Here is a 12,177-nt window from a genome sequence, read left to right on the forward strand (position 1 = left end):
TGGAAGAGCAGGTGAGTAATGGGATGAGACGGGGGTGGAGTAGGGAAGAAACTTGAGAATGCCTAGAATATATTTATTATCAAAGTAAAATGACTTCTATTCCTGATCTAAATTTGACCGATAAGCAGCAACTGATTAGTGACAGAAACCCTGGAAGAAATCGAGCATGTCTTGATAAAATGAACGACAGCCAGGAAGCAGAGAAGACTAGCCATAATCAGTTGTGTGCTATGTACTTCGGAAAAGTGAGGGGAGGACACAGATGAGACAGGGTGGCATAACTGAAAGCACGCTGACTTTGGCCTAGGAAGACCCCATTTTGAGACTTGGCTTAAGAGGCAGCGGAGTGGCCCAATGTACAGAGTGCTAGACCTGAACTCAGGAAAATCTAAATTCAAATCCAGTCTCAGACATTTAGTTGTGTGGCCCCGGGCAAGTCACTTAACCATTGTTTGCTTCAGTTCCTTCAACTGCAAAATGGAAATAATAACAGCACCTACCTTCCAGGGCTTTTTGACGATCAAATGAGATATTTCTAAAACGCTTAGTACGATGCCTGGCACGTAGTAGGTGCTTAAAAAATGCTTGTTTCTTTCCTTTTTCTACTTGCTGCATGTGTGGTGACCTTGCTTCACTTCTCTGGGTCTCATTTTTCTCATTTGTAAAATGAGTCAGTGTGCCGGCCGCGCCGTGCACTCTCCTCCTATAAGGAGCAGGCGGCCAGGGTCATACTACTTACCAGTCTTCAGAGCCTACCCGGATAAACACACAGAGACGAGCCGACCAGGAGGTGCCAACACCCGAGCTTTATTCAGAGGCCATCACAGCAAGGCCAAGCAGGAAGGCCAGAGCAAGAGAGCAGGAGCAAAGAGAGAGCAAGCTCCAAGCTCTACTGTTCCTTAAGTACCTACTTAGCCCCTCCTCCTCACCTACTAGTCATTGATTGTAGGATCAGATACCGGAAGGGGATGTCTGGGTTTAGCGCACCAAGGGAGAGGAAGTGACACAGGAGGCTAGGACCGGATACAGGAAGGAGGTGTCTGGGATTAGTGCATAGACAAAGGGAGAGTACCTGACCTAGGAAGTCAGGCCCAGATACTGGGAGGAGGCGTCTGGGGTCAGTGCTACACAAAGGGAAAGTACGTGACGCAGGAAGTCAGGAAGGACACAGGAAGGAGGTGTCTGGGGTTGACGTTGCACTTAGGGAAGGGACTAAGCAAAGGGAACTCGTCCTCTGCCGTCCCACTCCCACATGGCACAGCCCCCTGCCTCAGGAGCACGTGCTCTGGCTACTTCCTTGTATTCTGTTCCTTCCCCAGCTATCACGGCTCCACATAGCACTGCCCACTGCCTCAGGAGCATGAGCTCCGGTTACTTCTCCGTATCCAGTTCCCATCCCAGTTCACCACAACTCCGCCTAGGACAGCCCCTGCCTCGGGAGCGTGAGCTCCGGTCACTTCCTAATATCTTGTTCCTACCCCATCTTGCCACAACTTTCACTTGGCAGTAGCCAACATCAGACAGTCCCTCACAAGTCAGGTAAGCTTGATGACTTTTAAGGTCTCTCAGCTTTACAAACAATAGAAGTAGTGTGAGGTAGTGGATGGAGCATAGGATGAGGAGCCAGGAAGACCTGGGTTTAAATCCTCCTCAAACTCACACTGGCTGTGTGACCCCACCAAGCAGCTTAACCTCCCTCAGCCTCAATTTCCTTGTCTATAAAATGGGAACAATAATAGTTCCCACCTCACATGATGGTTATGAAAATCAAATAAGATAACGTATGTCAATTGTTCTTGCAAACGTTAAGGTGCTACAGTAATTCTAGCTGTTATAATATTTTTATTATTATCAAGACTCTCTATAACTCTATGATCTGAGACTCTGAAAGGAAAGACGGCTCAAGAGGAATGGAAAGCTCTCAGAAACAATATTCTGACAATGCAATCCCACGATACTGAGGAGGCAGGAAAGGGAAAGATGGGGAGCTCTCCCATGAGTTCAGATTTTAACAGGACTTTTACAAAAGACAGAAACAGAGGCCTATAACTAAGAAATTTATTTAAATAGTGCAACAAACATTTCTGAAGTACCAACAGTACTAATAACCTCTCACAATTCAATATGACTTTAGAGGGAACAAACGACTGTGCTCACAACCACTTTGCAAGGTAGGTAGTGAAATGTTATCCTACTTTTACAGATAAGGAAACTGGGGCTGACTTAGCCAAGGTCGCAAAGCTAGTAAATGGCAAAGCTGAAACTAGAACCTAGAACCTCTTGTTACTGGATCACACAATACTACAAGGCAGGGGAGCTAAGGAACTTACAACCTAATTGTAGACACAATTAGCATGAGGGAAATAATTACATGCTAATCAGCATGATACTGACTCTAGGTGAGTTCGAAGTAGTTAGAGAAGGTTTCCTACAGGAATGTGGACTGGTACCATGTGACTCAATCCCATGTGATTGAGAGGGAGAATGAAAGGGGCATAGATTTAGAAGAGCAGTGTCAGGTAGAATAAAACCAGGGTGCTGAGACTTATAAAGCACACTAAGGACAAGATGAAAGGCTGGATTTTTTTAAAATATAGGTTGCAGGAAAGAAAAACAAGAAATAGTTAAATCTGTCATTTGGGGCCAATAATGTAATGTTTAAAACCAACAGAAGAAAAAAATAAGTCAGTAAGTATTTATTAAGTTCTTCTACTGTGACAGACGTAGATAAAGAGAGATAAATGAGAAATTAAGAAATTAAATAAGAAATTAAGCAATCCCTGTCCTCAAGAAGCTTATTTTTTATTGAGGGAGAAATATGTACATGATATATACAAAATTAATGCAAAGTAATTTATGGAGGGGAGCGGGAACAGGAGACATTAGTACCTGGGGAGAATAAGGAAAGCTGTCATGTAGGAGATGGGATTTGAGCTGAACTGTAAAGGAAACTAGGGATTCTAAGAGATAGAGATAGAAGTGAGAAGGGAGGACATCCCAGGAACGAGGCACAGCCAATGCAAAGACATGGAGACTGGAGATGGAATGTTATGTATGAGGCCCTGCAAGAAGGTCAGTTTTGCTAAACTCCAAAGCGTGTAAATGCATATTAATGCATATTAATCCTGAAAAGTTAACTTGAAATCAGTTTATAAGCAGCTTTCAATGCCAAATAAAGAATTTTATATTTTGTCCTGGAGGCAACAGGGAGAAACTAAAGTTTCTTATAGATAGTGTTTGTTTGTAATAAATAATATATGATATAATGTAATGATATACTAAGTAATATAAGAAAATTAAGTTTCTCATGTTTATTTATAATAAATAACATGATAGAATAAGAAAATTATATTTCTTATAAAGGTTTCTTTATAATAAAATAAGACATAATATAATATATAACATAAGAAAATTAAGTTTCTCATAATGTTTATTTATAAGTAATATAGTGATATAATATAATGATATAAGTAACATAAGAAAATTAAGTTTCTTATAAATAATGTTTATTTATCATAAATGAAATATAAGATAAGTAATGTAAGAAAATAAAGTTTCTTATAAATAAATGGAGTGGGCAGATTTCAGAAAAACCTGGAAAGACTTACATGAACTGATGCTGAGTGAAGTGAGGAAAATCAGAGAACGTTGTAAACAGTAACAGCAACATCATCCGATGACCAACTTTGATAGACTTAGCTCTTCTCAGCAATGCAAAGATCTAAGACAATTCCAAAAGACCCATGATGGAAAGTACTATCCACATCCAGAGAAAGAACTATGGAGTCTGAATGCAGATCAAAGCATACTATTTTCTCTTTTTTTTCTTTCTCATTTTTTCTTCTTTCTCTTTTTTCTTCTTTCACAACGTGACTAATGTGGAAATATGTTTAATATGATTATACACATATAGCCTATATCAGATTGCATGCCATCTTGGTGAAGAAGAAGGGCAGGGAGGGGGAAATTTAGAACTCAGAATCTTATAAAAGTGAATGTAAAAACTAAAAATAAATAAATGGAGTAACATAGTCAGACATGTGTTTTAAGAAAAGCATTTTGCCAGCTGTAAGGATGATGGATTGAAGAGGGAAGAGACAAAGGTAGAGAAATGAATTAGGAGGCTATTATAATGGTCCAATTGAGGAGTGAAGAGGGCCGGAACCAAGATGGTAGCCATATGAGTGGAGAGAAGGTAATGGACCTGAAAGAGGTAGAAGTAGCATTGACAAAGCCTGCCAATAGATTGGCTACATGAGGTGAGAAGTTAAGCATCACTCAAAGGTTGTGAACATGAGTGACTGGAAGTGGCCTTGGACAAAAATAAGAAGTCTGGAAGGAGGCTGGTTTGGAAGGGGAAAGTTCTCTTTGGGACATATTGAGTTGAGATGCACATGGAACATCCAGTTTGAGATCTGCAATAGGCATTTGGTGATGGAGGCCCGGAGTTCAAGAGAGTGAGACTAGGGTCTGGGTACATAGATATATGAGTCATCCTCCTAGAGGTGATCACTGAACCCATGAAAGCTAATGAGAGCACCAAGGGAGAGTTTAAAGGGACAAAAAGGCTCAGAGCAAAGCCTTGTGCTGTCCCTACCATTTGGGCATGGAACAAGAATAATGATCCAGCAAAGGAGATTGAAAAGGAGCAGAGAGTCAGGTAGGAGGCAAACAAAGAGAAAATGTATCATAAAAATGGAGGAAGAAGGGAGCATACAGGAGGAGAGGGTAGTCAGCTAAGTCAAATGATGTGCAAAAGTCAAGAAGGATGAAGATTGAGAAAAGGGCATTAGGATTTGGCAATTGAGAGATGATTTGGTAATTTTGGGGAGAGAAGTTCTGGCTAGGTGATGGGGCCAGAAGCCACACTATCAGTTGCCAAGAGGGTAAGAGTAAAGCTGCTCAGAACTACCTAAGATTTAGAGCTCAGTGGGGTTTAAAAGAAATGACAACAGAGTAAGAAAGAAGTATGTTTTCTGTCCATGTGGCTTCACTGGTATGAAGAATTCTCTTTGAGGAAACCAAGCAACTTGCCTGGAGGACATTGAGAGGATGTGACTTACCTAGGGTCACACAGCCAATATGTATCAGAGCCTAGACTTGAACCTAGGTCTTTTTGAATCTGAGGCCAGCTCTCTGTCCGTTACTCCACTATTGTCCTTCAAAGAAAAAGAAAATAGCAAGTCTTCTAATTTTCTTTTCAATTAGCAATTCTTAATGAATTACATGACATTTTTCAGATGGAGGTACAGGAAAGAAGAATTCAGAATGGCGATTCGCCCCCATTTTATAAACAAGTAGATTGGATCTGATGTCCTGTACTGGCCTTTAGCCCCACTGAGGTATTTGACTGACTCCCACAAAGAAGCTGAAGGATGGGCCCAAATCTGGGGCAGTAACAAGAAGATATGGTCCTCCAAGGAAGAGGATGGGTTCGGAAGAGAGAAAGGACCACAAGTGGTCCATTCAATTCAATCCAAAAACCATTTATTAGGCACCTACTAGGAGCAAAACACTGTGCATGGGAAAAACAATGATCAAATCAGGCACGTTTCCTGATCTCAAGGTTTTCACAATCTCAAGTGAGAACACTCTCAGATGAAAGCTGCCTGGATCTGCCCGGGCAAAAAAATTATTTGATCTCTTGGACCTTAAATTCTGTACATTTCTATAAAATGAGGGAATCAAGCTAAATAATTTTCATAGGGTTTCACAAGACTCAGAGCTGGAAGACTCAATGGAGATTATTTCATTCCAATCCCTTTATTTTACAGATAAGTTCAATGAAGCCTGAAGTCACAGCTTGTGAATGGTGGATTAGAACCCACGTTCTTTGGCTCTAAACCTAGTGCTCTTCTCTGCCGCCCCAGGGCCCTTAGGGCTAAAGGTTCTTCTGAGTGGAAGAAAAGAGAAAACTTTGCATGAGAAAATGTCAGAAGCCCAAGCTGTACCAAGCTGTGTCCCTCTGGCCTTTTTTGCTACCAATACCTCTTAAATATATATTTAAAGAATCAAATGCTCTGCTTGAGAAAAGAAGCTATTGCTGCCAAGGAAGAAATGAACAAGCAGAGGGGAAGAAAAACACTATACAGGGGATGGCCCCGGTCACAGTGAGCTTTACTTTGTGTTTTCCAAGCACCCGATGGGAGCAGAGGATTGCAGACAGAGAACACTCCCAAAGCAAGTGGTTGGCATCTCAATGCCTTTGCTAGCCTTTCAAGTTGAGCCCTGCTCTTCTCCAGGGGCTAAGTCTAATCCAAGAGCCTTGATAACTAGAAGGAGATGCCTGAGAAGGGCCAGTTGGTTGAACCAATAAGAATTTCTGAAAACTTTATCTCTGGCTTGGAAAACATCACGTCTTGGATCAGTCATGCCTTAGGTGGTTGGCTTTTCATATTCTTAATTTGAGCACTGGCCCCAAAAAAGAGATGTGAGAAAATATCTCCCCTAACTCTTTTGCAGGAATGTGAAGTCCACAGGTATGGAATATTGTATATATCATCATATTTATATACATATACATATAGATTTTTGTTCCTCTTCCTCTTGTTTTCTTTTTTTGAACAAAAGATAGTCTTCGTTTTAAAGGATGACTTTCTGGGAGGGGGAGTGGAGTGATACAGGGAGAAAAGTAAGTGATGTAAAAACAAAATATATCAATAAAATTTATTTTAAAAAATAAATTGGAGCCAAAGAGGTATAAGGCAAAGGCACCATGTTAGGACTTAGAACGGGAAGGTATATTAGAGGTTATATAAGTCATTCTTCTTGTTTTTACAGATAAAGAAAATGAAATTTAGGGAGATAACGTGTGATAAGAGACAGAGCCAGTATTCAGTTGAAGATATTTTGACTACTAAAACAATATCTTTTCCACTACATTGAGCTGCTTTCCAACCAAAACACTCTAGTTCATATCCCAGGAGGTAGGTTTGATACTATCACTTCTTAGCTCCAGCATGGATTGTTGGAGTAGGTACCCCAAATGAAAACCATAAAGATAAGGAGGGAGAACACACATTTTGGCAAGGTTTGGAAATGGCCAGGAAGAGATAGTGGAGGCCTGGTTCTGGGCAAGATAAAGCAAAATGTCACCTATCAGAGCCCAGAGGCAGAGAGCCAGGGAAGGAAAAGAATGAAGAGGATAATCCAAGTCCAAATGGCATGGCTGGAAACAGGCAGGAAGTTACAGAGAAAACGCTCATCAAATTTGCAGAAGACATGAAGCTGGGAGTTCATACATTGGAAGACAGAACCAGGACCCAAATAGCTCTTATCAGGCTAAAATTATGGGCCAAATAGAATAAGATAATTATTGAAAAAGGAGATAAGTTTTACACCTTGTATCTTTTAAAAAACCACCTTCACGAGTATAGAACAGGGAGATATGGCTAGACAGTAGTTCCTGTCAAAAAAATATCTTGGGATAGACTTCAACCTTGCAAGTCATTGACAATAAATAAGATGGAAGCCAGAACAGCTAATGCTATCCTGGGCTAAATTAAGAGAGACGTAATGTCCAGAGTAAGGGAAGTAATAGTCCTGCTATAGTCTTCTCTGGTCAGACCACATCAGGAATATTGTGTTTGGTCTTGGGTGCCACAATTTAAGATCTTTCAGATCCAGAGTTAAAGATTCAGTGTCCACTTAGAAGCCATTCATGCCCAGGTGATCCACTTACTCTGGCATGAATGGATCACTCATTCAAGAGGACAGAGAAGGTTGGATGGTGAAGGGAAATTAACATCATAAGTTTATTAAGAAGCATGGGTAAATGCTTACAATGTCAAGTCCTCTTTAGGGTTAAGAAGCTGCGTAGCACGGTGTGCTGGGCCTAAAGTCAGGAAGAATTGAATTCAAATCTAGCCTCAGACATTTACTTAGCCCAGAGACACACAGACCCTGGGCAAGTCACTTATTCTCTGTTTGCTTCAGATTTATCAACTATAAAATAGGGATAGTAGTAACACCTACCTCATAGAGTCGTTGTGAGGATCAAACGAGATTATGTTTGTAAAGCACTTAGCACAGTACCTGGTCCTTAGTGGGGGCTTAATAAATATCTTTTTCCTGCCTTCCATTTCCCACTCCCAATATCCAATCAAAGACCCAGTGCTGTTGATTCTTCCTTTGTAATTTTGACTTTCCTTTCTTTCTATTTTGAATACCACCACCATTATGATAACTATAATAATAGTATAATAATAAAAAACAACAACTCACATTAAGGATTACAAAGTATTTGCTCACAACAACCCTAGGTGGTGGGCAGTATGGAAGTGTTACCCCATCTTGCAGATTAAAAGACTGAATCTCAGAGGTGAAGTAATTTGTCGAGGGCCACACAGCTAGTATAACAGATCTACCATGTCTGAGCATGACCAGGGTCCTAATTCCTGACCACAGTTTAGGCACTTTTTTTGTCTCTTCCCTCAGTGATTGCAGCAACCTCTTCCTTCTCCTCCTCTCTGATTTCACCTTCTCAAGTGTTTCCTCCTTTCACACCATCCCGCATGTCCACCTTCAGACCAGTCTTACCCAACCTGTGCTTTGATCAGGGCATTTCTCTCTCTGGAAATCTTTGAGAATTCCCTAAGGCCCAGAATTAACAGAAATCATATAGTTATCTCAACAGATGAAGAAAAAGCTTTTGACAAAATACAGCACTTATTCCTATTTAAAACACTACAGAGTATAGGAATAAATGGAGTTTTCCTTAAAATGGTAAGTAGCATCTATCTAAAACCATCAGCAAGCATTATATATAATGGGAAAAAGTTAGATGCATTTCCAATAAGATCAGGGGTGAAAGAAGAATGCCCATTATCACCACTGTTATTCAAAATTGTACTGGAAATGTTAGCTTTAGCAGTAAGAGAAGAAAAAGAAAATTGAAGGAATTAGAACAAGCAACAAAGAAACAAAGGTATCACTCTTTGCAGATGATATGATGGTATACTTAGAGAATCCTAAAGAATCAACTAAAAAAAACTACTTGAAATATTAACAACTTTAGCAAAGTTGCAGGATATAAAATAAACCTACATAAATCATCAGCATTTCTATATATTACTAACAAAGCCTAGCAGCAAGAGATAGAAAGAAAAATTCTGTTTAAACTAACTGTAGACAACATAAAATATTTGGGAATCTACCTGCCAGAATAAACCCAGGAACTATATGAACACAATTACAAAACACTTTTCACACAAATATAGTTGTACCTAAATAATTAAAAAAAATCAATTGCTCATGGGTAGGCCATGCTAATATAATAAAAATGACAATTCTACCTAAGCTAATTTACTTATTTGGTGCCATACCAATCAAACTACCAAAATTATTTTATAGAGCTAGAAAAGTAATAACAATTCATCTGGAAGAGCAAAACGTCCAGAATATCAAGGGAAATAATGAAAAGAAATGCAAGGGAAGATGACCTAGCCATACCAGATCTAAAACTGTATCATAAAGCAGCAATCATCAAAACTGCTTGGTACTGGCTAAGAAGAAGGGTGGTGAATCAGTGGAATGGGTTAGGTACACAAGACGCAGTAGTCAATGACTATAGTAATCTATTGTTTGATGAACCCAAAGACTCCAACTTCTGGGATAAGAACTCATAATTTAACAAAAACTGTTGGGAAAACTGGAAAATAGTATGGCAGAAACTAGGCATAGACCAACATCTTACACCATATACCAAGATAAAGTCAAAATGGGTACATGATTTAGACATAAAGGGTGAGACTATAAGCAAATTAGGAGAGCAAGGAATAGTTTACCTATCAGATCTATGGAGAATGGAAGAATTTATGATTAAACAAGAGATAGAGAATATTATAAAATGCAAAATGGATGATTTTGATTACATTAAATTAAAAAGGTTTTGCACAAACAAAGCCAATGCAACAAAGATTAGAAGGGAAGCAGAAAGCTGGGAAGCAATTTTTACAACAAGTGTCTCTGATAAAGGCCTCATTTCTCAAACATATAGAGAACTCAGTCAAATTTATAATAATACAAGTCATTCCTCAACTGATAAATGGTCAAAGGATATGAACAGGTACTTTTCAGATGAAGAAATTAAAGCTATCTATAGTTACATGAAAAAATGCTCTAAAAAACTATTGATTAGAGAAATGCAAATCAAAACAACCCTGAGGTACCGCTTCACACTTACCAGATTGGCTAACATGACAAAACAGGAAAATTATTAATGTTGGAGAAGATGTAGGAAAATTGGAACACTAATGCATTGTAGGTGGAGCAATTTGGAACTATGCCCAAAGGGTTATAAAACTGTGCATACCCTTTGACCCAGCAATACCACTTTTAGGTCTGTATCCCAAAGAGATCATAAAAATGGGAAAAGGACCCATGTGAAAAAATATTTATAGCAACTCTTTTTGTGGTGGTCAAGAATTGGAAATTGAGGGGATGCCCATCAATTGGGGAATGGCTGAACAAGTTGTGGTATATGAAAGTAATGGAATACTATTGTGCCATAAGAAATGATGAGCAGATGGACTTCAGAAAAACCTGGAAAGACTTGTATGGACTAATGCTGAGTGAAGTGAGCAGAACCAGGAGAACATTGTATACACATATTGTATACACACATTGAACAAACAGAACATATTGTGTGATGAACAACTTTGATAGACTGAACTCTTCTCAGCAATACAAGGATCTAAGACAACTCCAAAAAACTCATGATGGAAAATGCTGTCCACACCCTGAGAAAGAACTATGGAGTCTGAATACAGATCAAAGCATACTATTTTCTCTCTCTCCTTTTTTTTCTTTCCTCTTTCTCATAGTTTTTCCCTTTGGTCCTAGTTTTTCTTTACAACATGACTAAGGTGGAAATATGTTTAATATGATTGTACATGTATAGTCTACATCAGATTGCCTGCCATTTGGGGAGGAGGGAGCAGGGGGAGGAGGGAGCAGAAGGAGGGGGAGAAAATTTAGAACTCAAAATCTTATAGAAGTGAATGTTGAAAACTAAAAGCAAATAAGTAAAATTTTTAAAAATTCCCCAAGGCCCAAAGGATCAATTCTGGATCCCCTAGCAGAAAGCACAATATGCCACCAAACCACCACCAATCAAGCTCTGTTTTCTGCAAAACTCTTCTACTTACTTATGGTCCCGGGAAGACAACTTGCCCTCTCTCACCTCCATGCTGCTCTTGAATTGTTCCACTTATTTGTAATGCCCTCCCTTTTTCCTCTACTCTTGGGGGAGGGAGAAAGGAATAAGCATTTATTTTACACCTCCTATGTGCCAGGCAGTGTGCTAAGCCCTTTACAAATATTATCTCATTTGATCCTCACAACAACCCTGCAAAGGAGGAACTATTATTATCCCCATTTTACAGTTGAGGTAACCGAGGTGAGCAGAGGTTAAGTGACTTGCCTAGGGTCACAGCTAGGAAGTGTCTGAGGCCAGATTTGAAATCATGTTTTCCTGATGCCAGTTCTAGCCCTTTGTCCACCATTCCACCTAGCAATTTAGAGAAATTGTAAGTCTCACCTGAAGCCTTCCCTGAGTATCCCAGCCCAAAGGGATCCCTTCTCCCTAGCACACAGTACATTGTCTGTACCGCTCTCTGACAATAATCACATTCTGCCTTGTATTTTCTCACTGTCTCTTTGTCTTTTTATATGTATTTCATCTCCCTAGCTGTACGATAAACTCTTTGAGGATGGGAACTAAGTCTTTTTCTTTTTCCTCCTTAGCACTAAGTATGATAGATTGTAGTATACAAGTAGTAGACACTTAAGAAATGTCAGTTGATCAAATAATTGATAGCAGAACTCAGGATGATCAATCCACCTTAACTGCACCAGGACCTACCATTCCAGAGAATACCGTAATCCAAGTCAGCCTCCATCCAAAACAGCCGCAGCCCCACTCACCATTACCCTCTTTCTCCCAATCTAGAGTAGACAACATGAAAGAAACACTGGAAAAGACACAAGATTTAACATCCAAAGTCATGGGTTCAAATTTTAGCTTCACCATTTACTGCCTGAGGAACGCTGGGCAGGTCATTAAATGAGGGCATTGTCCCAGATCATGTTATCTGCAGCCCCCGCCATCTCTAAATCTACGATGCTCCAATCCCAGCAACCCTCCCTAGGTGGTATCACCCCTCTTCAAGTCCCATC

This window comes from Vombatus ursinus, unplaced genomic scaffold, assembly GCF_900497805.2.
Source record: "Vombatus ursinus unplaced genomic scaffold, bare-nosed wombat genome assembly UNPS02014816.1, whole genome shotgun sequence".
In the NCBI taxonomy this organism is placed as follows: Eukaryota; Metazoa; Chordata; class Mammalia; order Diprotodontia; family Vombatidae; genus Vombatus; species Vombatus ursinus.